The sequence below is a fragment of the Haematobia irritans genome, chromosome 1 (genome assembly GCF_050003625.1).
Source record: "Haematobia irritans isolate KBUSLIRL chromosome 1, ASM5000362v1, whole genome shotgun sequence".
NCBI classification, from domain to species: Eukaryota; Metazoa; Arthropoda; class Insecta; order Diptera; family Muscidae; genus Haematobia; species Haematobia irritans.
The window spans coordinates 151,552,973-151,578,299 of record NC_134397.1 but is presented as its reverse complement, the minus strand read 5'-3'; the positions used below and the strand labels follow the sequence as shown (position 1 = coordinate 151,578,299).

General features: G+C 33.3%; 1 protein-coding gene across 1 annotated transcript in view; it reads right to left on the bottom strand.

Annotated features, from left to right (window-relative positions):
- LOC142222025 (uncharacterized) overlaps positions 1-25,327 on the bottom strand; it is a 681,854-nt gene that overhangs the window by 532,754 nt on the left and 123,773 nt on the right. The window contains exon 3 of the mRNA XM_075291949.1: positions 2,495-2,510. The gene's annotated coding sequence lies outside the window, so the exon portion shown is untranslated. The remainder of the gene's footprint in view (positions 1-2,494; positions 2,511-25,327) is intronic.

Here is a 25,327-nt window from a genome sequence, read left to right as displayed (position 1 = left end):
TATAGAAATAAAATTTTGACAAAATTTTCTATAGAAATAAAATTTTGACAAAATTTTCTATAGAAATAAGATTTTGACAAAATTTTCTATAAAAATAAAATTTTGACAAAATTTTCTATAGAAATAAAATTTTGACAAAATCTTCTATAGAAATAAAATTTTGACAAAATTTTCTATGGAAATACAATTTTGACAAAATTTTCTTTAGAACTAAAAGTTTGACAACATTTTCTATAGAAATAAAATGTTGACAGAATTTTCTATAGAAATAAAATTTTGACAAAATTTTGTATAGAAATAAAATTTTGAGAAAATGTCTATAGAAATAAAATTTTGGGACAATTTTCTATAGAAATAAAATTTTACCAAATTTTCTAAAGAAATAGAATTTTGAAAAATATTTCTAAAGAAATAACATTTTGCGAAAATTATCAATAGAAATAAAATTTTGAGAAAATTATCAATAGAAATAAAATCTTGACAATATTTTCAACAGAAATAAAATTTTGTCAAAATTTTCTATAGAAATAAAATTTTGACAAAATTTTCTATAAAAATAAAAATTTGACAAAATTTTCGAAAGAAATAAAATTTTGGCAAAATTTTCTATAGAAATAAAATTTTGACAAAATTGTGTAAAGAAATAAAATTTGGGAAAATTTTCTATAGAAATAAAATTTGGGAAAATTTTCTATAGAAATAAAATTTTACCAAATTTTGTATAGAAATAGAATTTTGACAAAATTTTATATAGGAATAAAATTTTGACAAAATTTTCTAAAGAAATAAAATTTTGACAAAATGTTCTATAGAAACAAAATTTTTATAAAATTTTCTATAGAAATAAAATTTTGATAAATTTTTCTATAAAAATAAAATTTTACCAAATTTTGTATAGAAATAGAATTTTGACAAAATTTTATATAGAAATAAAATTTTGACAAAATTTTCTAAAGAATAAAATTTTGATAAATTTCTCTGTTGAAATAAAATTTTGACTAAATTCCCTATAGAAATTAAATTTTGACAAAATTTTCTATACAAAAATAAAATTTTGACAAAATTTTCTATAGAAATAAAATTTTGAAAAAATTTTCTACAAAAATAAAATTTGACAGAATTTTCTATAAATATAAAACTTTAACTAAATTTTCTATAGAAATAAAAATTTGACAAAATTTCCTATAGAAATAAAATGTTGACAAAATTTTCTACAGAAATAAAATTTTAACGAACAATTTTCTAAAGAATAAAATTTTGATAAATTTTTCTGTAGAAATAAAATTTTTTATAGAAACACATTTTTTTTTTGTTTTTTTATTGTACCAAAATTTGATTTGTTTTGTTTGTTATTGTTGGCTTCTCTTCAATCGTTATTGTTGTTTTTGATCTCAGCTTAAAGCCATGCATTGACTAAACTACAAGTGTAGCTTAACCAACAGCTGAGATCAAAAACAACAATAACGATTGAAGAGAAGCCAACAATAACAAACAAAACGAATGAAGATAGAGGAAGCACGCTCAAAAACAAACCCAGCCAACTACATTCAAATCGATGATTTGAGTTTGGCAAAGGAAAAGAGATATGCTTGCGAATTTGTTTAGGCAGTAGCCGACTATCAAACCTTTTTTCGGAAGGTTCAGGTGCAGTTCACTTTGGGTTGAGTGAATTACCCGAATTTATGCTGATAATTGGTTGATAGTTTTGCTGCAAGTAGAGGATGCTGATGAGGAATGTGGTAATTCCGAAACAGCTGTACATCCAACCATCTTGCAGTCTATAGGGCTTTGCCCAAATAAATTTGACCAGCATACTTTTCCTCTGTTGGTTAAGCTATACTTGTAGTTTAGTCAATTCATGGATTTAAGCTGAGATAAAAAACAACAATAAAATTTTATTTCTATAGAAAATTTTGTCAAAATTTTATTTCTATAGAAAATTTTGCCAAAATTTTATTTCGATAGAAAATTTTGTCAAAATTTTATTTCTATAGAAAATTTTGTCAAAATTTTATTTCTATAGAAAATTTTGTCAAAATTTTATTTCTATAGAGAATTTTGTCAAAATTTTATTTCTATACAAAATTTTGTCAAAATTTTATTTCTTTAGAAAATTTTGTCAAAATTTTGTTTCTATAGAAAATTTTGTCAAAATTTACTTCCTGTAGAAAATTTTGTCAAAATTTAGTTTCTATAGAAAATTTTGTCACAATTTTATTACTATAGAAATTTTTTGTCAAAATTTCATTTTTATAGAAAATTTTGCCAAACCGCAACCCAGGTAATTCGAATGTGGATGACAGTCGTTAGTAGAAGTAGAAGCCGATCTTACGGCCGTACATACTTGTTATTTTTAGTTTTAATGCTTTTAATATTGGCCAAAAGTCCATAAATTTAATCATATCCACAACAGGAAAACAAAAAATTAAAAACTAACTAACAACGAATTTATGTTATTGACAATTTCTTCAACGACGACATTATAAAAACTTACCACTATAGACGAGAACCTGCAAAAAAACAAGAAAACTTTATTTAGTTATTTTGAACGACTATGTTTTGAATATTAATCAATAATATGATATCCAAATGTTAATAAATATTGTGTTATCTTAAATGGATTTTTTTAATATTAATTGTTTATATACAATCCATAATTTGAATTTTTGATTTTTTTTTACTTTAATTCGCTCGATTTTCAAGTTTGACAGCCAAACAATGCAGCGTTTCGATAAATAAAGTATGAACCACAACAAATAAACAAAATTTCTTGTAATTGTCATAATAACAGTGATTTCTTAACCCTATCGACTCCGAATTTTTACAGGTAACGCTATATTTTGTTTACTTTTAATAATGTTGGAGCCATTTCAGAATCGTCTAGAAAAATTTCGGGTCGCAAAGCCCATTAGTTTAAGCGATAGAGAATGTTGCCTGCGGACAACAATTTTCGTAATTGATGCAAAAATTCGTGATTCACGAATATTTTCGGAACACAACATATTCTTGATTCACGATATTCTTGATTCATGAAAAAGTCCGTGACACAACAATTACAATCTACGAAAATTCTTTTGATTCACAACAAATCTCGACTCGCTGTAATTACTTGAGTAAGTAACATTTATAACTCACGACGGAGCAATTAGCACAATTAAGCAATGGGCGCTATTGAAATCTTAAGTGTGATAAATACTGATTAAAATCGTTGAGCTTGAATTTAATCATGAACGTGAATTTGTTCGTGAGTGTGAATTTTTTGTGTCTCTGTTTTATTTTGAGTGTGAATTTTATCGTGACCATGAATTTTATCGTGAGCGTGCGTTTTTACCGTGAACGTAAATTTTTATCGTGAGCATGATTTTGGAGTAATTTTACTGACTCACAATCATGAACACAATTTGATGTTTTCTCACGCACGGCACATTTTTGTTTGTCCCGTTCAGGCACATTCACGAGATTTAGTTTAAATTTCATTCACAGCTTCGCGTGATTCACGAAAATATTTAGTTTACAAACCCATGCCATTTTAACACCAAAGTATAGTAAGACGCCAATATTCGTACTAATCCTCCAGTATGATGCCAAGAAGGCCGTTATCTATGGATTCCTCCCGTTTTATGATTCCTTCCAAATTCATCCCCAGCACTGCATATACTTCATTCCACATCATCGCCGCATTCCTCGTCACTGGGACATCCCAATCGAAGTTCAAAATTTTGTGAATTTCAAAACTTTTTTCTCTAGGTCTCATGTCCAAAATATATCATTTTACTATCATTGCCAATTGCCCACAGGCAACTTTACAACTTTAAAAATTTCACACCTGTTGTTTTTTGCTACTTTAAGATGTTACTTCCACAAGTATTTTATTTGATATGTATTACAACAGATTTTATAAAAACTTTTAAAATTTTTTGAAAAAAGTCACATGTATAAAAACATTTTCCAAATATACATTTATTTTTCTTGAAGAACGTACGTACTGATGAAAAAAATTTTGCTAGTTGACAACCAAATTAGCTGTGTTTTTTTTTCAACTTGAAGAAAACACTTGTAACTTTCGATACCGTTACAGTTTTATGAGCAAAAACAAAAAAACGCTGACAGTTAGTCTCAAAACACAAAAAGTTGCCCACAGGCAACTTTAGGCTCAAAAGGGTTAAACTACGAATTCCTCTTTTATATACAGAGAATGACGATGGGAGTATAATAACTTTTTCATTCCGATTGTAACCCCAGCAAAAACTGGGTAAGCACTAGTGATTCTTCCAGTAATACCGGTAATCAAAAACTTGCTACTTGTAGTATTACCTGGGATTTAAAAATAATAACTTACCTGTGTAGACCAAAAGTGATTCCTTTTATTAATACTAATAATTTAAAATCATATCTTGAGGTCCGGGTTCGAACCGTGCTGAGACTCTATTTTTAAATTTATTATACCCTCCATCATAGGATGGGGGTATATTAACTTTGTCATTCCGTTTGTAACACATCGAAATATTGCTCTACGACCCCATAAAGTATATATATTCTGGGTCGTGGTGAAATTCTGAGTCGATCTAAGCATGTCCGTCCGTCCGTCCGTCTGTTGAAATCACGCTAACTTCCGAACGAAACAAGCTATCGACTTGAAACTTGGCACAAGTAGTTGTTATCGATGTCGAGGTCGGATGGTATTGAAAATGGGCCATATCGGTCCACTTTTACGTATAGCCCCCATATAAAGGGACCCTCAGATTTGGCTTGTGGAGCCTCTTACAGAACCATATTTCATCCGATCCGGCTGAAATTTGGTACATGGTGTTGGTATATGGTCTGTAACAATCATGCAGAAATTGGTCCACATCGGTCCATAATTATATATAGCCCCCATATAAACCGATCCCCAGATTTGGCTTGCGGAGCCTCAAAGAGAAGCAAATTTCATCCGATCCGGCTGAAATTTGGTACATGATGTTGGTATATGGTCTGTAATAACCATGCAAAAATTGGTCCATATCGGTCCTTAATTATATATAGCCCCCATATAAACCGATCCCCAGATTTGGCTTGTGGAGCCTCTAAGAGAAGCATATTTCATCCGATCCGGCTGAAATTTGGTACATGGTGTTGGTATATGGTCTCTAACAATCATTCAAAAATTGGTCCACATCGGTCCTAAATTATATATAGCCCCCATATAAACCGATCCCCAGATTTGGCTTGCGGAGCCTCAAAGAGAAGCAAATTGCATCCGATCCGGCTGAAATTTGGTACATGGTATTGGTATATGGTCTCTAACAACCGTGCAAAAATTGGTCCACATCGGTCCATAATTATATATAGCGCCCATATAAACCGATCCCCAGATTTGGGTTGCGGAGCTTCAAAGAGAAGCAAATTGCATCCGATCCGCCTGAAATTTGGTACATGATATTGTTATATGGTCTCTAACAGCCATGCAAAAATTGGTCCACATCGGTTCATAATTATATATAGCCCCCATATAAGCCGATCCCCAGATTTGGCTTGCGAAGTCTCCAAGAGAAGCAAATTTCATCCAATCCGGTTGTAATTCTGAACATGGTGTTAGTATATGATCTTTAACAACCGTGCCAGAATTGTTCCATATCGGTCCTTAATTATATATAGCCCCCATATAAAACGTTCTCCAGATTTGACCTCCGGAGCCTCTTGGAGGAGCAAAATTCATCCGATCCGGTTCAAATTAGGAACGTGGTGTTAGTATATGGTCGCTAATAACCATACCAAAATTGGTCCAATCACACAAAAATTGGTCCATATCGGTTCATAATCATGGTTGCCACTAGATAAATAATCTACCAAAATTTTATTTCTATAGAAAATTTTGTCAAAATTTTAAGAAAGATTTTCAAAATTTTATATCTATAGAAAATTTTGTTCAAATTTTATTCGGTTCATAATCATGGTTGCCAATCTACCAAGATTTTATTTCTATACAATATTTTTTTTCAAAAGTTTATTTCTATAGAAAATTTTGTCAAAATTTTTATTTCTGTAGAAAATTTTGTGAAAATTTTATTTCTATAGAAAATTTTGTTAAAATTTTATTTCTGTAGAAAATTTTGTCAAAATGTTATGTCTACTTTGTCAAACTGAATTTTATACGTATTGGATCGATCTTTTTTGATTTAATATATACCACGTATGGACTTACATACAATTTAGAAGGTGGTATTAGGAGGTTTTAAGATACCTTGGCATCGGCAAGCGTTACCGCAACTTAAGTAATTCGATTGTGGATGACAGTGTTTAGAAGAAGTTTCTACGCAATCCATGATGGAGGGTACATAAGCTTCGGCCTGGCCGAACTTACGGCCGTATATACTTGTTTTTTTATTCGTATTAAATATTGATTAATTAAATTTTTGTTGAAAATTTGCCTTTTTCTTATTTTTTTAATCGAATAACCTCTATAGCGGTAGTGGGCACTGTTAATAGTAGCGAAAATTACATTTCAGAAAAAAATTGCAACATATTCATTTATAATGCCAATAAAAATAACCTTGTTTTCTTAAGTTGTATAGCAAATACTTTATAATGTAAAATTACATGATTGAATAAATACATGCCGTGGAGTAGGGTATAGTGTGTTGGATTACAAAACAACAGGTCTGAGTTCGATTCCTCCTGGCGTCATAGAGATTTTCAAAGTACAAATTGTACCATAAATATAAACAGAGGGAGAGAAAGGGGTAGTAAAATATCGAGCATACGAAACTAACTTTTATAAGAGAGAATAAAATCTATAATTAGATATGAGAGCAGCAACTCACTCGATCTTTTTGACTCTATTTATTGTAAACCTATTATTTTTGGACAGTTGGTATGCTTGCGAGGAAGTACTTATTTTTCGACTGCTGGTATGCTTGCACCGAAGTACTTTCCTCCAATGTCATGCCCATGTAAAAGTATTACTGCTGATATATGTACAAAGAAGTTGTTACCTATTTGGCGCAGGCATACTCCCAGCAAAAACTGGGTAAGCACTAGTGATTCTTTCAGTAATACCGGTAATCAAAAAGTTACTACTTGCAGTATTACCTGGGGTTTAAAAATAATAACTTACCTGTGTAGGCAAAAAGTGATTCTTCTATTAATACCGGTAATCAAAATCATATCTTGAGGTCCGGGTTCGACTCTACAGTGGGCACCGTTAATAGTAGCGATAAGTAATGCCAAATTACATTTGTATTAAAGTTGTATTGTACATAATTTATATTACAAAATAATATCATTGAATAGATCCATGTCGTGGAGCGTGCAATAGTGTGTTGAATTACAAAACAACAGGTGTGAGTTCGCACTTTTTGGGTACCTTTATGGTAAAGATATTATTTTTGGAGAGCTGGTATGCTTGCGAAGAAGTACTTATTTTTCGACTGCTGGTATGCTTGCACGGAAGTACTTTCCTCCAATGTCATGCCCGTGTAAAAGTATTACTACTGATGTATGTACGAGGAAGTTGTTACCAATTTGGGGCAGGCATACTTGTACTCATACCTGGTAATAGGAGTTTTTGCTGGGCTTGTACTCATACCTGGTAAAAGGAGTTTTTGCTGGGATACATCGATAAATTCTAAACAGGATCTAATAATGCCCGTCTGTATGCCTGGTGTAAGCACTCTACAGTCTTAAATATTTGATTTTTGTTTGCAATCAGGAATCTGACGTAGATCCCATATGTGCAAATTGTAAATACAATTTCGACACGATCTTCCTGAGTATGTTTCATAGAATCTACGTGACATTTTACATATTATCTAGTAACCCGCTACGACAAGGAGTTTTCAAATGAAACTTCAATATACGAACCAAGGTATCTTAAGACTTCCTTAACACCGTCTTCTAAATTGTAAGTTAGTCCATACGCGGGATATATTAAACAACAAAAAGGCCGATTAAATACGTATATAAATTTAGTCCGACAAAATTTTCTATAAAAATAAAATTTTGACAAAATGTTCTATAGTAATAAAATTTTGACAAAATTTTCTATAGTAATAAAATGTTGACAAAATTTTCTATAGAAATAAAATTTTGACAACATTTTTTATAGAAATAAAATTTTGATAACATTTTCTATAGAAATAAAATTTTGATAACATTTTCTAAAGAAATAAAATTTCGACAAAATTTTCTATAGAAATAAAATTTTGACAAAATTTTCTATAGAAATAAAATTTCGACAAAATTTTCTATAGAAATAAAATGTTGGCAAAATTTTCTATAGAAATAAAATTTTGACAAAATTTTCTATAGAAATAAAATTTTGACAAAATTTTCTATAGAAATAAAATATTTCTAATTATACAATTATTTTTCGAGCTTTATGGACAGATATAGATTAAGGAACATGGTTAATAGAGCCATTGAAAAGAAAACGCCAGATACCAATCTATACACGCCTGGACTGTACATGTTTCGGTTCGGGCGAATGAACCTTTCCACAGCCTTTAGTATAGATCTGGCTGGGAGAGATAACTCAATTTTGGGCCCTTTATGCTAACTCCTTATGGAGAAAACATTTGGGAAATTTCCTCTTACAAATTGAATCATCTTTTCTCCCACTGTACATCATCTTTTCATATAACTTACAAGTCCCTTAATCTTATTTTTATTTCGTTTTGTTACATAGTAATGCAACAACACGAAATTTATTTTTAGAAAGCTAATTTGTTAGAATTCACCTAAGTGGTGAACAGTCGTAACAAAACGAAATAAAAATAAGATTAAGGGACTTGTAAGTTATATGAAAAGATGATGTACAGTGGGAGAAAAGATGATTCAATTTGTAAGAGGAAATTTCCCAAATGTTTTCTCCATAAGGAGTTAGCATAAAGGGCCCAAAATTGAGTTATCTCTCCCAGCCAGATCTATACTAAAGGCTGTGGAAAGGTTCATTCGCCCGAACCGAAACATGTACAGTCCAGGCGTGTATAGATTTGTATCTGGCGTTTTCTTTTCAATGGCTCTATTAACCGTGTTCCTTAATCTATATCTGTCCATAAAGCTCGAAAAATAATTGTATAATTAGATATAATGCATTTGGACGTCAATTGCCTGTTTCATTATCAGGCTAACATGAAATATAAGAAATAAAATATTGATAACATTTTCTATAGAAATAAAATTTTGATAACATTTTCAATAGAAATAAAATTTTGACAAAATTTTCTATAGAAATAAAATTTTGACAAAATGGTCTATAGAAATAAAATTTTGACAAAATTTTCTATAGAAATAGCATTTTGACCAAATTTTCTATTGATATTAAATTTTGATAACATTTTCTATAGAAATAAAATTTTGACAAAATTTTCCGTAGAAATAAATTTTTGACAAAACTTTTTATAGCAATACAATTTTGACAAAATTTTCTAGAGATATAAAATTTTGACAAAAATTTCTATAGAAATAGAATTTTGAAAAATTTATTTCTATAAAATTTGGAAAAAAAAATTATAGAAATAAAATTTTGGTTTCAACACACGGGCGGACGGACGAACATAGCCAGATCACTTTGTAACTCAATTTGTTACAAACAGAACGTCATCCCGACATGGTAGAGAGTATAAAAACCCGAAATGATAAAACAAAAATCTTGTTTTATTCGGTAGGCTGGGGACTTTTTCAATTGACCTATTATCATATAGTCCCTCGAGTCTGTCTTCATTTTTATACCCACCACCATAGAATGGTGACGGGGGTATAATAAGTTTGTCATTCCGTTTGTAACGCATCGAAATATCGATTTCCGACTATATAAAGTATATATATTCTTGATCAGGGAGAAATTCTAAGACGATATAACGATGTCCGTCTGTCCGTCTGTCTGTCTGTCTGTCTGTCTGTCTGTCTGTCTGTCTGTCTGTTGTAATCACGCTACAGTCTTCAATAATGAAGCAATCGTGCTGAAATTTTGCACAAACTCGTCTTTTGTCTGCAGGCAGGTCAAGTTCGAAGATGGGCTGTATCGGTCCAGGTTTTGATATAGTCCCCATATAAACCGACCTCCCGATTTGGGGTCTTGGGCTTATAGAAACCGTAGTTTTTATCCAATTTGCCTGAAATTTGAAATCTGGAGGTATTTTGTGACCTTAAAGAGGTGTGCCAAAAATGGTGAGTATCGGTCCACGTTTTGGCATAGCCCCCATATAGACCGATCTCCCGATTTTACTTCTTGGGCTTATAGAAACCGCAGTTTTTATTCAATTTACCTGAAATTGGAAATCTAGAGGTATTGTCGGACTACAAATACGTGTGCCGAAAATTGTGAGTATTGGTCCATATTTTGGTATAGCCCCCATATAGACCCATCTCCCGATTTTACTTCTTTGGCTTATAGAAATCGCAGTTTTTATTCAATTTACCGGAAATTGGAAATCTAGAGGTATTGTAGGACCACAAATACGTGTGCCAAAAATTGTGAGTATCGGTCCATATTTTGGTATAGCCCCCATATAGACCGATCTCCCGATTTTACTTCTTGGGCTTATAGAAACCGCAGTTTTTATTCAATTTACCTGAAAATGGAAATCTAGAGGTATTGTAGGACCACAAATACGTGTGCCAAAAATTGTGAGTATCGGTCCATATTTTGGTATAGCCCCCATAAAAACCCATCTCACGATTTTACTTCTTTGGCTTATAGAAATCGCAGTTTTTATTCAATTTACCGGAAATTGGAAATCTAGAGGTATTGTAGGACCACAAATACGTGTGCCAAAAATTGTGAGTATCGGTCCATGTTTTGCTATGTTCCCCATATAAAACGACCTCCCGATTTGGGGTCTTGGGCTTATAGAAACCTTATTTTTTATCCAATTTGTCTGAAATTGGAAATCTAGAGGTATTTTAGGACCATAAAGAAGTGTGCCGAAAATGGTGAGGATCGGTCCATATTTTGGTATAGCCCCCATATAGACCGATTTCCCGATTTTACTTCTTGGGCTTCTAGAATCCGAAGTTTTTATCCTATTTGCCTGAAATTGGAAATCTAGATGTATTTTCGGGTCATAAAGAGGTGTGCCGAAAACGTTGAGCATCGGTCCATATTTCAGTATAGCCCCCATAAGAACGATCTCCCGATTTAACTCCTTGGGTTTCTAGAAACCGTAGTTTTTATCTGATTTTGCCTGAAATTGTAAATATTCTGGTATTTTAGGCTCACAAAAACGTGTATCGGATTAGGTTTTTATAGGTCCATTTGGTAATGCCTCCATATAGACCGACTTCACTTCTTGAGGGTGTAGAAGTCGCACTGATCATGAAAATTGCTTGAAACTCAATGTAAAATTTCCAGATTTTAGTTCTACAGATTTAAGATTTCAAATCAAGACGTTATTTTATAATTTTCTTGCACACTTACAAGAGATGTTAATGATTCCTCTAAAACTCAAACAAAAATGGTTCTTATAAATCCAGAATCTGATATAGTCCTCATGGATGAAATCTTTAAATTTATCTTCGGGAAGTGTCCTCAAGTCCTCAAGCCCTCCTGAAATTTCAAAGGAAACCCTAATATTTGGTTCATGGTGGTGGGTATTTAAGATTCGGCCCGGCCGAACTTACTGCTGTATATACTTGTTAAATTTTAGACTATCCTAATATATTTTATTTTTTTGTAAAAGGTTTCTATCCTCTTTTAGTCTTTTATTTCCCACATATAGATGTGTATTTAGATCGAAATAACATTATATTAATCAAACACATACTATCAATTAAATTACTCATCATTTAAGCTGACATCCACTCCAATCTATTTCAAGAATTTCAAAAATGGTTAAATTAGATGAAGCATTTAAATTTTACCAATTTGTAAACTCCTTAAGGGAATAGCATTTTCTAATTTTCCATTAATGTATACCGTCTCCAATGTGATGCCAAAATTCTGTCTTCGTGCTTAAAATTGAAGTAGAAGATGACTATGTCGATGACACTGGCATCAGTCCAAGGAACACGTACCGAGAGTTGTAATCAATTGAGAAATATCAATTCATTAAATCAACAGAAAATGTCAATTGCTTTAAGTGACAAAACACTTAAGAAACCTAGCCAAAAATAAACGAAAATCAACAATCAAACAAGGGATGGGAATGGAAGATATCTTTAAGTAATATGTGAATGGAAATGGCTATGAAGGTTTGATTTGGAAGACAAATATTGAGTTCTTTGTTACTAAAAGTTAGTACTTATGACGCAATTTTAATTTCCTCGAGAAATATTTCCTTTGGTTGAATTTTGATTTGTGATTTACTTTATTTACGCTTGAAGCTACAATAAAGTAAAATGAAATTTAAAATTGCCTCAATCTCTAGTTGTAGTGATCGATTTAAAGCTCAACATATGTCCTTTATAACTTGTATATGAACACAATAGAATATATGAATAAATTCTAGGTTAGGATAGGTGAGTGCCAGAGAATGAAGCCACCGAATCGCGTCGCCGCCGACCAGTTTTTGCTATTCGAAGCCGAATATGTCGACTCAATTTTGATAATCTCATTACCATTCGCATCACTTCAAATTACACTGAAAAAAATATTGTCGTGAGGTAAAGATTTCATGTCTTTAAAATACGAATACAAATTTTGCTTAGCATAGAAGACGCATAAAGTTATTTTCCTTGTCCAAAAGTCGATAAACTTTTCAAAAATGTCGTATTGTCCTTATAATTAAGTGATTCGACTTAAAAATGGGTATCTTAACATGAAAGAAAAAATGTATAGGCTAAGGTCAACTTGACTTTAATAATTCAGAAAAATTCTTTAAATTTAATGAAATTGTCTTTAAATTTGTTGTCTTTTTGCATCTTGACTACAAAGCAAAAAATCGTTCAAATAGGACATGTTTTTCAACACTTTATTTTAAAGAAGTTTTTTACTTCAAACATAGCATAATTTCTACTGGAAGTCGAGTCCTAATTTGGAAAATAAAGTTGCCGTTAACTCGTTTTTAAAGGACTTTGATAGCATATGAAGAAAAAAAGCTGAGAAAGCGAAAAATTAAAATTTGCTTCCTAGAAGCAAGTACACAAAACCCAAATTTAAAAGAGAATTGTGTCTTAAAAATATCCTTACTTGTATTCTCCGCTTCTTTGGCTCGGAATCAATACCAAATTTTTTAAAGTAAAGACAAAATCTTTGAAACCGAGTATGCTTTTTTTTTCAGTGTAATATATACAAATTTTTGAATCCAGCGTCAAGCCACCGCCTTATTCCAAAATTTTGTTTCAGCCGCAGCCGACACAAATGGGTCGGCTTCATTCTCTGGTTAGTGCCCTCTGAATATTATCTATTGGTTTTTAGTTTCCTGTTAGGTTCAAGCCTCCGTGCATCTGTATTAGATGAACTGTAAATAGCTCTTTAATTTCGATAACAAATTTGCTGCAATTGTTTCGCGTTAAAGGAATTAAATTATGAACTTCCGATTATGCCAACAAGTATAAACGAATTTTATTTACCCTCCTCCATGGGTATTTAAAGATTTAAAGATTGTCATCAAAAATCAAATTCCTTGGGTTGCGGTAACAGTTCTTGCAATGTATAGTTTTATTTCTTAAAATTGTCTTCTTAATTGCAAGTTTTCTATGTTAGATAAAGCAAGTATATACGGCCATGCTGTTAGTATATGGTCTCTAACAACCATGCAAAAATTGGTCCATATCGGTCCACTTTAACGTATAGCCCCCATATAAACGGACCCCCAAATTTGGCTTGCGATTGCTCTAAGAGAAGCAAATTTCATCCGATCCGGCTGAAATTTGGTACATGGTGTTAATATAGGGTCTCTAACAACTATGCAAAAATTGTTCCATATCGGTCCACTTTTACGTATTGCCCCCATATAAACGAACCCCCCTAATTTGGATTGCGATTGCTCTAAGAGAAGCAAATTTCATCCGATCCGGCTGAAATTTGGTACATGGTGTTAGTATAGGGTCTCTAACAACTATGCAAAAATTGTTCCATATCGGTCCACTTTTACGTATTGCCCCCATATAAACGAACCCCCCTAATTTGGCTTGCGATTGCTCTAAGAGAAGCAAATTTCATCCGATCCGGCTGAAATTTGGTACATGGTGTTAGTATATAGTCTCTAACAACCATGCAAAAATTGGCCCACATCGGTCCATAATTATATATAGCCCCCATATAAACCGATCCCCCGATTTGGCTTGCGGAGCCTCTAAGAGAAGCAAATTTCATTCGATCCGGCTGAAATTTGGTAAATGGTGTTGGTATATGTTCTCTAATGACCATGCAAAAATTGGTCCACATCGACCCATAATTATATATAGCCCCCATATAAGCCGATCCCCAGATTTAACCTAGAAAATTTTGTCAACATTTTTTTATTTTGTCAAAATTTTATTTCTATAGAAAGTTTAAACTTAATTATCTACGTATTTAATCGGCCTTTTTTAGTTTAATATATACCACGTATGGACTATGTGGTATATATAACGGTGTTAGGAAGTTTGAAGATACCTTGCCATCGGCTTCAGTAGAAGTTTCTACGATATCCATAGTAGGGGTACATAAGATTCGGCCTGGCCGAACTTACGGCCGTATATACTTGTTTTTCCATTTTTTTTTCACAATAACAAAAGTTGCTTCACAAAAAACGCTCTATCTCACAAAGTAATTGACTTACAGACGTCAAATTTTGACATGAATCATTTGAAGGTTGGTACTATATAAAAATAATATGCATTTAATACTAGCGACGCCATCTGTGTGTCAGACCGGGGACTTATCAGCCAACCTGTTATAACGTGTGGTTACGGAATTGAACATCATTGTAACACTTGTTCGATAGAATTTTTCTTTTTGGCACCGTTGGAGTATAGCTCTCACTAACTGAGTATAGCCCCCATATAAGTTGATCTCGTGATTTTGCTTTTGAAGCATCAATAATTTTGACTTCTTGAGGAATTTGAAACCGCGCCACTGCCACATTGTCTAAAATTTGTAATATGATGTTCTAAAGACCCAAAGACGATGTGGGGACATATTTTGATATTGACTCTAAAGATACAGATATTCCCATTATACTTCCTACCATCAACAAGGCTCACTTTAGATTTAGATTGGACTCAGATCGACGGTATAGGCCATCCTACCCCCACCTGTTCCTTTACACATAGGATGATAGCTTATTATTTTGTTTTTCCCTTATACCATTATTACTAACAAAAAATCAAAAACCTTTGCTTGCAATTCTAGTAATATTGCTGCTCCTTTATTAGAGATAGTTGGTAGCCATCTACATAGAAAGGATTTTTGTTGTTCATTTTTTCCATGATTGTCTAAAGTGTCCACAGCAAAGTCTTTTGACAGAACACACGCAGAACACTATTGCCTTTCTATTGTTGTAACAGCATTGGTGGCGTTTACAAAAAAGGAAAATTTAAAACTCTCTATCTACTATACAATGTAGTTTGTTGACTCTTTGCAAACAATTTAAAGTTGTCCTTGCCTTGTATTGTTTTCGTTCATGATATTCCGGTTAGGTTTCTTTCTACCCAGAGTTTTCAAAGCTCGGGGAAAACAAGTTAAGATTACTTAGACTTTGTTCTATCCTGGCATTATTATTATTTGCCTATTCTCTATATTTTCTGTAAAAGGACATGCACTATGCAAGGACCCCAAGGAGAAGGTAAACTTTTCAATAAAGTTAATAATTGTAAATCTTTCCTTCATGCCAAGCGTATATATTGAATCTACATAGATTGTAAATATTTAAGAAAACACGGGTAAAAATTGATATTACTCTAAGATACCTTTGGGTTTTAAATTGTGTTCAGAGTTATTAAAGAGCGAATAATTTGACAATTTAAGGGCAAGAGCTACAGAAAGCAAAATTATGGAACGCAAGATCTATGCAGGCTGATTAAAGGAATGGGCGCAAACATCGAACCGTGATAACAAATGCGACAAAACTATGAAACTACTAAAGAAGAGTCAAAAGATGAGCTTTATTGACAAAATACCTCTGCACAGCAAAAAAAAAACCTGTTGTAAAACTGATGCTAAAGTGAACTAATATTTATTGCAAAAATTTTATTTTGGTTTAGATTTTTTTTTATACCTAACACCATAGGATGGGGGTATCCCAGGAAAAAAACAAGTATATACGGCCGTAAGTTCGGCCGGGCCGAAGCTTATGTACCCTCCACCATGGATTGCGTAGAAACTTCTACTGAAGACTGTCATCCACAATCGAATTGCTTGGGTTGCGGTAACACTTGCCGATGGTATCTTAAAACTTCCTAATACCGTAATATATACCACATAGTCCATACGTGGTATATAGTAAACTAAAAAAAGCCGATTAAATACGTATATAATTAAGTTTAAAGTTTCTATAGAAATACAATTTTGACAAAATAAAATTTTGAAGTAAAATTTGGAAAAAAATTTCTATAGAAATAAAATTCTGACAAAATTTTCTATAGAAATAAAATTTTGACAAAATGTTCTATAGAAATAATATTTTGACAACATTTTCTTTAGAAATAACATTTTGACAATGTTTTCTATAAAAATAAAATTTTGGTAGATTATTTTTGGCTCGAGTGGCAACCATATTATGAACCGATAAGGACCAATGTTTGTGTGATTGGGGATCGCCTATATATAACTATAGACCGAAAATCTGGAAATCGATTTATATGGGGGCTATACATAACTATGGACCGATATGGACCAATTCTTGCATGGTTGTTAGAGACCATATACTAACACCACGTACCCAATTTCAACCGGATCGGATGAATTTTGCTCCACTAAGAGGCTCCGGAGGTCAAATCTGGGGATCGGCTTATATGGGGGCTATATAAAATTATGGACCGATATGGACCAATTTTGGCACGGTTGTTAGAGACAATATACTAACACCACGGACCAAATTTCAATCGGATCGGATGACTTTTGCTCCTTTAAGAAGTTCCGGAGGTCAAATCTTGGAATCGGTTTATATGGGGGCTATATATAATTATGGGCCGATGTGGACCAATTTTTGCATGGTCATTAGAGAACATATACCAACACCTTGTACCAAATTTCAGCCGGATCGGATGAAATTTGGTTATCTTACAGGCTCCGCAAACCAAATCAGGGGATCGGTTTATATGGGGGCTATATGTAATTACGGACCGATATGGACCAATTTTTGCATGGTTGTTAGAGACCATATACTAACACCATGTACCAAATTTCAGCCGGATCGGATGAAATTTGCTTCTCTTAGAGGCTCCGCAAACCAAATCAGGGGGCTATATGTAATTATGGACCGATATGGACCAATTTTTGCATGGTTGTTAGAGACCATATACTTACACCATGTACCAAATTTCAGCCGGATCGAATGAAATTTACTTCTCTTAGAGCAATCGCAAGCCAAATTTGGGGGTCCGTTTATATGGGGGCTATACGTAAAAGTGGACCGATATGGCCCATTTTCAATACCATCCGACCTACATCAATAACAACTACTTGTGCCAAGTTTCAAGTCGATAGCTTGTTTCGTTCGGAAGTTAGCGTGATTTCAACAGACGGACGGACGGACATGCTCAGATCGACTCAGAATTTCACCACGACCCAGAATTTATATACTTTATGGGGTCTTAGAGCAATATTTCGATGTGTTACAAACGGAATGATAAAGTTAATATATCCCCATCCTATGGTGGAGGGTATAAAAACGTCGCCAAAAAAGTAGTGAAAATGTGCTTTTTGGATCCGGAAGTGGCGCAAAATTGGCGCAGAAGCGATGAATTTAACATGGACCTGTCATAGGACGGATGCCCACCATTTCCACATCCGTTGCACAGAAATTGATTCACTTTTTAAGTGTTGATCCGAATTCAGTGTTTTGGATGAAAATTAAAAAAATTGTCAAATTTTGCCAAATAAATAATTTGTTATGATTTTTAATGCAATTCGAAACGTTTGACCTCAAATATTTCCAAAAATTCGCAATTTTACTAGAATAGATTTAGCATTTGTTTCGACAAAATTTAAATAAAATTGGACTGTGATAACAAATGCGACAAAACTATGAAACTACTAAAGAAGAGTCAAAAGATGAGCTTTATTGACAAAATACCTCTGCACAGCAAAAAAAGTCTGTTGTAAAACTGATGCTCAAATGAAATAATATTTATTGCAAACATTTTATTTTGTTTTAGATGTTTTTTATACACTCCACCATAGGATGGGGGTATCCCAGCAAAAAACAAGTATATACGGCCGTAAGTTCGGCCAGGCCGAAGCTTATGTACCCTCCACCATGGATTGCGTAGAAACTTCTACTGAAGCCGATGGCAAGGTATCTTAAAACTTCCTAACACCGTAATATATACCACATAGTCCATACGTGGTATATATTAAACTAAAAAAGACCGATTAAATACGTATATAATTAAGTTTAAAGTTTCTATAGAAATAAAATTTTAACAAAATAAAATTTTGACAACATTTTCTATAGAAGTAAAATTTGGAAAAAATTTACTATAGAAATAAAATTTGGAAAAATTTTTCTATAGAAATAAAATTTTGACAAAATTTTCTATAGAAATACAATTTTGTCAAAATTTTCTATAGAAATAACATTTTGACAAAATTTTCTATAGAAACAAAATTTTGACAAAATTTTCTATAGAAATAACATTTTGACAATGTTGTCTATAAAAATAAAATTTTGGTAGATTATTTTTGGCTCGAGTGGCAACCATGATTATGAACCGATATGGACCAATTTTTGTGTGATTGGGGATCGGCTATATACAGTCGAAGCTCTGTTTAACGAATATCCCATTTAGCGAAAATCCAATTTAACGAACGTCAAAATTCTTAACATTGAGTATTCTAAATAACGAACAATTGAACAAAATTTACGTTCGATTTAACGAAAAGGCTTTTAATCTTAAGAAAATAAACAACAAAAAATCAGTAATATTTGACGATTGTGAGAATGGCTTAAGTCCTTAGGAAATGTCCACAAAGTACGGCATTCTCAAGATATTTAGATTCCATTAAAATGTTTGCAAACACATATTCAATGGCCGGGTAACTGGTAAAGCTAGGCGCAGCTTCGCTACGGGAAATGGATTTACAACAGAACCGGTACAGGACTACTCCTTGGTGTGAATAGGCCAGTCCCAGTTCTGGCCGAAACGTATAGAAGGGACCGGTCCCTTCAACACGGGTTTGTCATTGACGGGGATAAATTTACACTGCAGGCCACGGATTGGACTCATTCCAAACTACATGACCTGGGAGAACTTAGTAGGACTAGACAGGTCCTCATGAACCAGTCTTGAACAAACACTTAGGTACCGGTATTATTTTGATCATCCAAATTGCACCAGAAAGAAAAACTTTTGGACAATGTTGGCCCATAGGTAAATCTCTAGATCAAATAAAATTTTAAAATAAAGATAGTATAGAAATCAATAAAATATGAAAATTTAAAAACTACTACAAACTCGCGCACTGGTACTAGTCCTGTGATAGGTCCGTTAGTGGCAATATTTCGTAGGATTGCTAGTTGGACAGGTGGTGAATTTTTCTCTTAATAATGGGTGCTACCCGATTCTATATTTAGCTCAATAACAAGGAACCTCCGTCTTATAGCTGAAGATAAACTATGAAATTCATATGTGTGGTACTGATATTGAATTCGTTGACAGTACTAAGTGTCTAGGGGTGATGATTGATGATTGTTTGAATTTTAGTCACCATATTGATTATGTTTGTACAGTTGTGGACTGAATTTGCCTCTTCCGGTGAGACGTATGATGTGTTTTGCGTTCCTAATGACTCAGGTGAACTACTGCCTTCACTGAAAAAAATATTGTCGTGAGGTCAAAGATTTCATGTCTTTAAAATACGAATACAAATTTTGCCTAGCATAGAAGACGCATTTCTCTAAAATGAAGTTATTTTCCTTGTCCAAAAGTCGATAAACTTTTCAATGAAGTCATATTGTCCTTATAATTAAGTGATTTGACTTAAAAATTGGTATCTTAACATGAATGAAAAAATTTAAGGTCAACTTGACTTTAATAATTCTGAAAAATTCTTTAAATTTAATGAAATTGTCTTTAAATTTGTTGCCTTTTTGCATCTTGACTACAAAGCAAAAAATCGTTCAAATATAGGACATGTTTTTCAAAACTTTAGTTTAAAGAAGTTTTTTACTTCAAACATAGCATAATTTCTACTGGAAGTCGAGTCCTAATTTGGAAAATAAAGTTGCCGTTAACTCGTTTTTAAAGGACTTTGATAGCATATGAAGAAAAAAAGCTGAGAAAGCGAAAAATTAAAATTTGCTTCCTAGAAGCAAGTACATAAAACCTAAATTTAAAAGAGAATTGTGTCTTAAAAGTATCCTTACTTGTATTCTCCGCTTCTTTGGCTCGGAATCAATACCAAATTTTTTAAAGTAAAGACAAAATCTTTGGAACCGAGTATGCTTTTTTTCAGTGTTGAATTGGTATCATGCATTCAACACTATAATAGACACAGGATCAGGCTCATCGTCAATAGAATAGTGCGTTTTGTATACGGACATCGTAGGTTTGATCATGTCAGTGACTATGTTAAGGAATTCCTTGAATGTAATTTTGAACAATATGTTCCATTGCGTAAATTGATTTTTTTCTATAAGGTTATTCAGAGATCGTTACCCGCGGATTTACCTTCGAAATTTATTTTCTCCCAATCTGTTAGGAACCCACAGATTAACATACCTAAGATTTCCTGTTCTACATTCGAGAGATCGTACATAGTGTCCGTTGCTAGAATTTTGAATTCGCTCGCGATAACACTCAGGTGCTTCAACTTTACTGTTTACCAATTTAAGCAATTCTTGTTACAGAGTTTTCTGAATGAATGATTTATAGAAGAATAAATTAATTAATAAAGATGTCTGTCATTGCCAATGGTAGTTATCCTTATTTTCTGGAATAAGTATTGGTGGATATTATTTGAACCTTTTTTTATTTTTTACTTCTTAGTTTTATTTTTATTATTTGCTTTATTTTTCCTTATTTCGTTTGCACTTATATATTCTACACTTTTTCTAAAAATTCATTCATATTGTTATTTAATTAAATGGTAAATTTATTTTAGATTTTATATAATTAATTAGTTATAGCAATATTTTTGCTTATTTGATTTGCACTTATATATTCTACACTTTTTTAAAAATTCAGTCATATTGTTCTTTAATTAAATAGTAAATTTATTTTAGATTTTATATAATTAATTAGTTATAGAGGCAATGCGCTATTATTAGCCTTTCTGGCTTATTGTATTGTCGTAAATAAATAATAAAAAATAGTAATACACAGGAATATCAACATCATTAGTGAGAGGGATAAACTACCGCTGAAAAACTTTTCTGGTCGAAACGGCAATCTATCGTTGAGAGTACATGCACTATGCCGACAGGAGCAGCGGAGTAGTGGGTTATGTAAGACTTTTTAGGAAGATGTTACTATGAACACTACCTATGCCTGGCCATTCTTGAAACCGGGCACTGGAAACAAATTAGCCAATTCGTCTAAGAAGTTAGAGCACACTAATTATGACATGGGTGTATACAGGCCCCCATACGACAGCGAATTTGGGTCCTCTTTTCAATCTAACCGAACCTAGATATATCAAGTTCATCAGGATTATTTTAAGTATTATTTTTTAAGTGTCGCTGTGCTTTAATTTTTTCTAATGATTATGAATTTTTACTCATCTGGTAAAAAAAACTACGATTTTCAATAAAAGTTTACATTTAATATTCCCGTTCGATTTAACGAATTTTTCTAAATAACGAAAGGGCCTGACAATATATCGTTCGTTAAACCGAGCTTCGACTGTATAACTATAGACCGATATGGACCAATTTCGGCTTGGTTATTAGCGGCCTTATACTAATACCACGTTTCAAATTTCAACCGGATCGGATGAATTTTGCTCCTCCAAGAGGCTCCGGAGATCAAATCTGGGGAACGGTTTATATGGGGGCTATATATAATTATGGACCGATATGGACCAATTCTTGTGTGTTTGTTAGAGACCACATTGTAATACCATGTTCCAAATTTCAACCGGATCGGATGAATTTTGCTCCTCTAAGAGGCTTCGGAGGTCAAATCTGGGGATCGGCTTATATGGGGGCTATATATAATTATGGGTCGATGTGGACCAATTTTTGCATGGTTGTTAGAGACCATATACTAACACCATGTACCAAATTTCAGCCGGATCGGATGAAATTTGCTTCTCTTAGAGCAATCTCAAGCCAAATTTGGGGGTCCGTTTATATGGGGGCTATACGTAAAAGTGGATCGATATGGCCCATTTGCAATACCATCCGACCTACATCAATAACAACTACTTGTGCCAAGTTTCAAGTCGATAGCTTGTTTCGTTCGGAAGTTAGCGTGATTTCAACAGACGGACGGACGGACGGACGGACATGCTCAGATCGACTCAGAATTTCACCACAACCCGGAATATATATACTTTATGGGGTCTTAGAGCAATATTTCGATGTGTTACAAACGGAATGACAAAGTTAATATACCCCCATCCTATGGTGGAGGGTATAAAATCGTCGCAAAAAAAGTAGTGAAAATGTTCTTTTTGGATCCGGATGTGGCGCAAAATTGGCGCAGAAGCGATGAATTTAACATGGGCTTGTCATAGGATGGGTGCCCACCATTTCCACAGCCGTTGCACAGAAATTGCTTCACTTTTTAAGTGTCGATCCGAATTCAGTGTTTTGGATGAAAATTTAAAACAAAAATTGTAAAATTTTGCCAAATAAATCATTTTTTATGCTTTTAAAGCATTCTAACCTTTTTTCGAAACGTTTGACCTCAAATATTTCCAAAAATTCGCAATTTTACTAGAATGGATTCGGCATTTTTTTCGACAAAATTTAAATAATTTGTACCATTTTATTAGTCTTTACTCTGTTTTTAACTTATTTGACACAAAAACAGTTAAAATTACCATTTAACAAGTATAAACGGCACTAAGTTCGGCCAGGCCGAATCTTATGTACCCTCCAGCATGGATTGCGTAGAAACTTCTACGAAAGACTGTCAACCACAATCTAATTGCTTGGGTTGTGGTAATACTTAACATCGTCTTCTAAATTGTAAGTTAGTGCATACGTGGTATATATTGGACACAAATGATATATATATATATATATATATATATATATATATATATATATATATATATATATATATATATATATATATATATATATATATATATATATATATATATATATATATATATATATATATATATAAGTAAGTCTATAAATAATTACTAACCGATATGGACTTTTACGCAGTAATCAAAGAGCCAGAATTGAAATATGGAGTCGCTTTACATGGGAGCTATATTCAATTATGAACCGATATGGACCAATATTTGTGTGATTGAACATCGATTTATTTGAGGCCTATATATAAGGATTGACCGATATGTACCAATTTTGGCATGGTTGTTAAAGACCGTATACTAACACCGCGTACCAAGTTTTAGCCGGATTGCATGAATTTTGCTTCTCCAAAAGGCTCCGGAGTTCAAATATAGAAACCAGTTTATATGGGGGCTATATATAATTATGGACCGATATGGACTAAGTTTTGCATGGTTGTTAGTGTCCATATAGTTACACAAAACACAAAACTTCAACTGAATCGGGTGAAATTTTCTCCTCCAAGAGGATCCGGAGTTCGAATCTGGCTATCGGTTCATATGGGGGCTATATATAATTATTATAAAGACCATATACTAACACCATGTACCAAATTCCACCCGGATCGGATGATATTAGCTTCACTTACAGGATCCACAAAATAAATCTGGGGATCGGTTTATATGGGGGCTATATATAATTATGGACCGCTATGGACCAATTTTTGCATGGCAGCTAGAGACCATATATTAACACCACGTCCCAATTCTCAGCCAGATCGGATGAAATATGCTACTCTTAGAGGCTCCGCAAGACAAATATAGGGGTCCATTTATATGGGGGCTATTCGTAAAAGTGGACCGATATGGCCCATTTGCAATACCGTCCGAACTATATCAATATCAACTACTTGTGCCAAGTTTCAAGTCGGTAGCTTGTTTCGTTCGGAAGTTAGCGTGATATCAACAAACGGACGGACGGACGGACATGTTTAGATCGACTCAGAATTTCACCATGACCCAGAATATATATACTTTATGGGGTCTTAGAGAAATATTTCGATGTGTTACAAACGGAATGACAAAGTTAATATACCACCTTACTTTGTCATTCCGTTTGTAACACATCGACATGTTGGTCTAAGACCCCATAAAGTATAAATATTCTGGGTCGTGGTGAAATTCTGAGTCAATCTAGCTATATCCGTCCGTATGTCTGTCTGTCCGTCTGTCTGTGGAATTCACGCTAACTTCCGAATGAAACAAGCTATCAATTTGAAACTTGGCACAAGTAGTTGTTATTGATGCAGGTGGGATGGTATTGCAAATGGGTGGTATCGGACCACGTTTACGTATAGCCCCCATATAAACAAACCCTCAGATTTGGATTGCGGAGGCTCTAGGAGAAGCAAATTTCATCCTATACGGTTGAAATATGGTACGTGGTGTTAGTATGTAGTCTCTAACATTCATGCTCAAATTGGTCCATATAGGTCCATAATTTTATATAGCCCCCGATATAAGCAGATCCCCATGTTTGTCTTTCAGAGACTCTTCAATGAGCAAATTTCATCCGATCCGGCTAAAATTTGGCACATATTGTTAGTATATGGGCTCTAACAACCATGCAAAAATTGGTCCATAATTATATATAGCCCCCATATAAACCGATCCCAGATTTGACCTCCGAAGCCTCTTGGAGGAGCAAATTTCATCCGATTCAGTTGAAATTTTCTATGGTGTATAAGTGTATCGCCCCTACCAACAATGCAAAAAAATTATCAATATCGGTCCATAATTATATATAGCCCCATATAAGCCGATCCCAGATTTTAGCTTCGGAGCCTCTTGGAGGAGCAAATTTCGTCCGATTCGGTTAAAATTTGGTAAGTTATATTAGTATCGGTTCGGTTGAAATTTAGTACGATGTGTTAGTATATGGTCGCTAACAACCATGGCATAAGTGGTCCATATCGGTCCATAGTTATATATAGCCCCCAAATAAACCGATCCCCAGATTTTACTTCTTCCAGGATAAGCAAATTTCTCTTAATCTTGCTGAAATTTGGT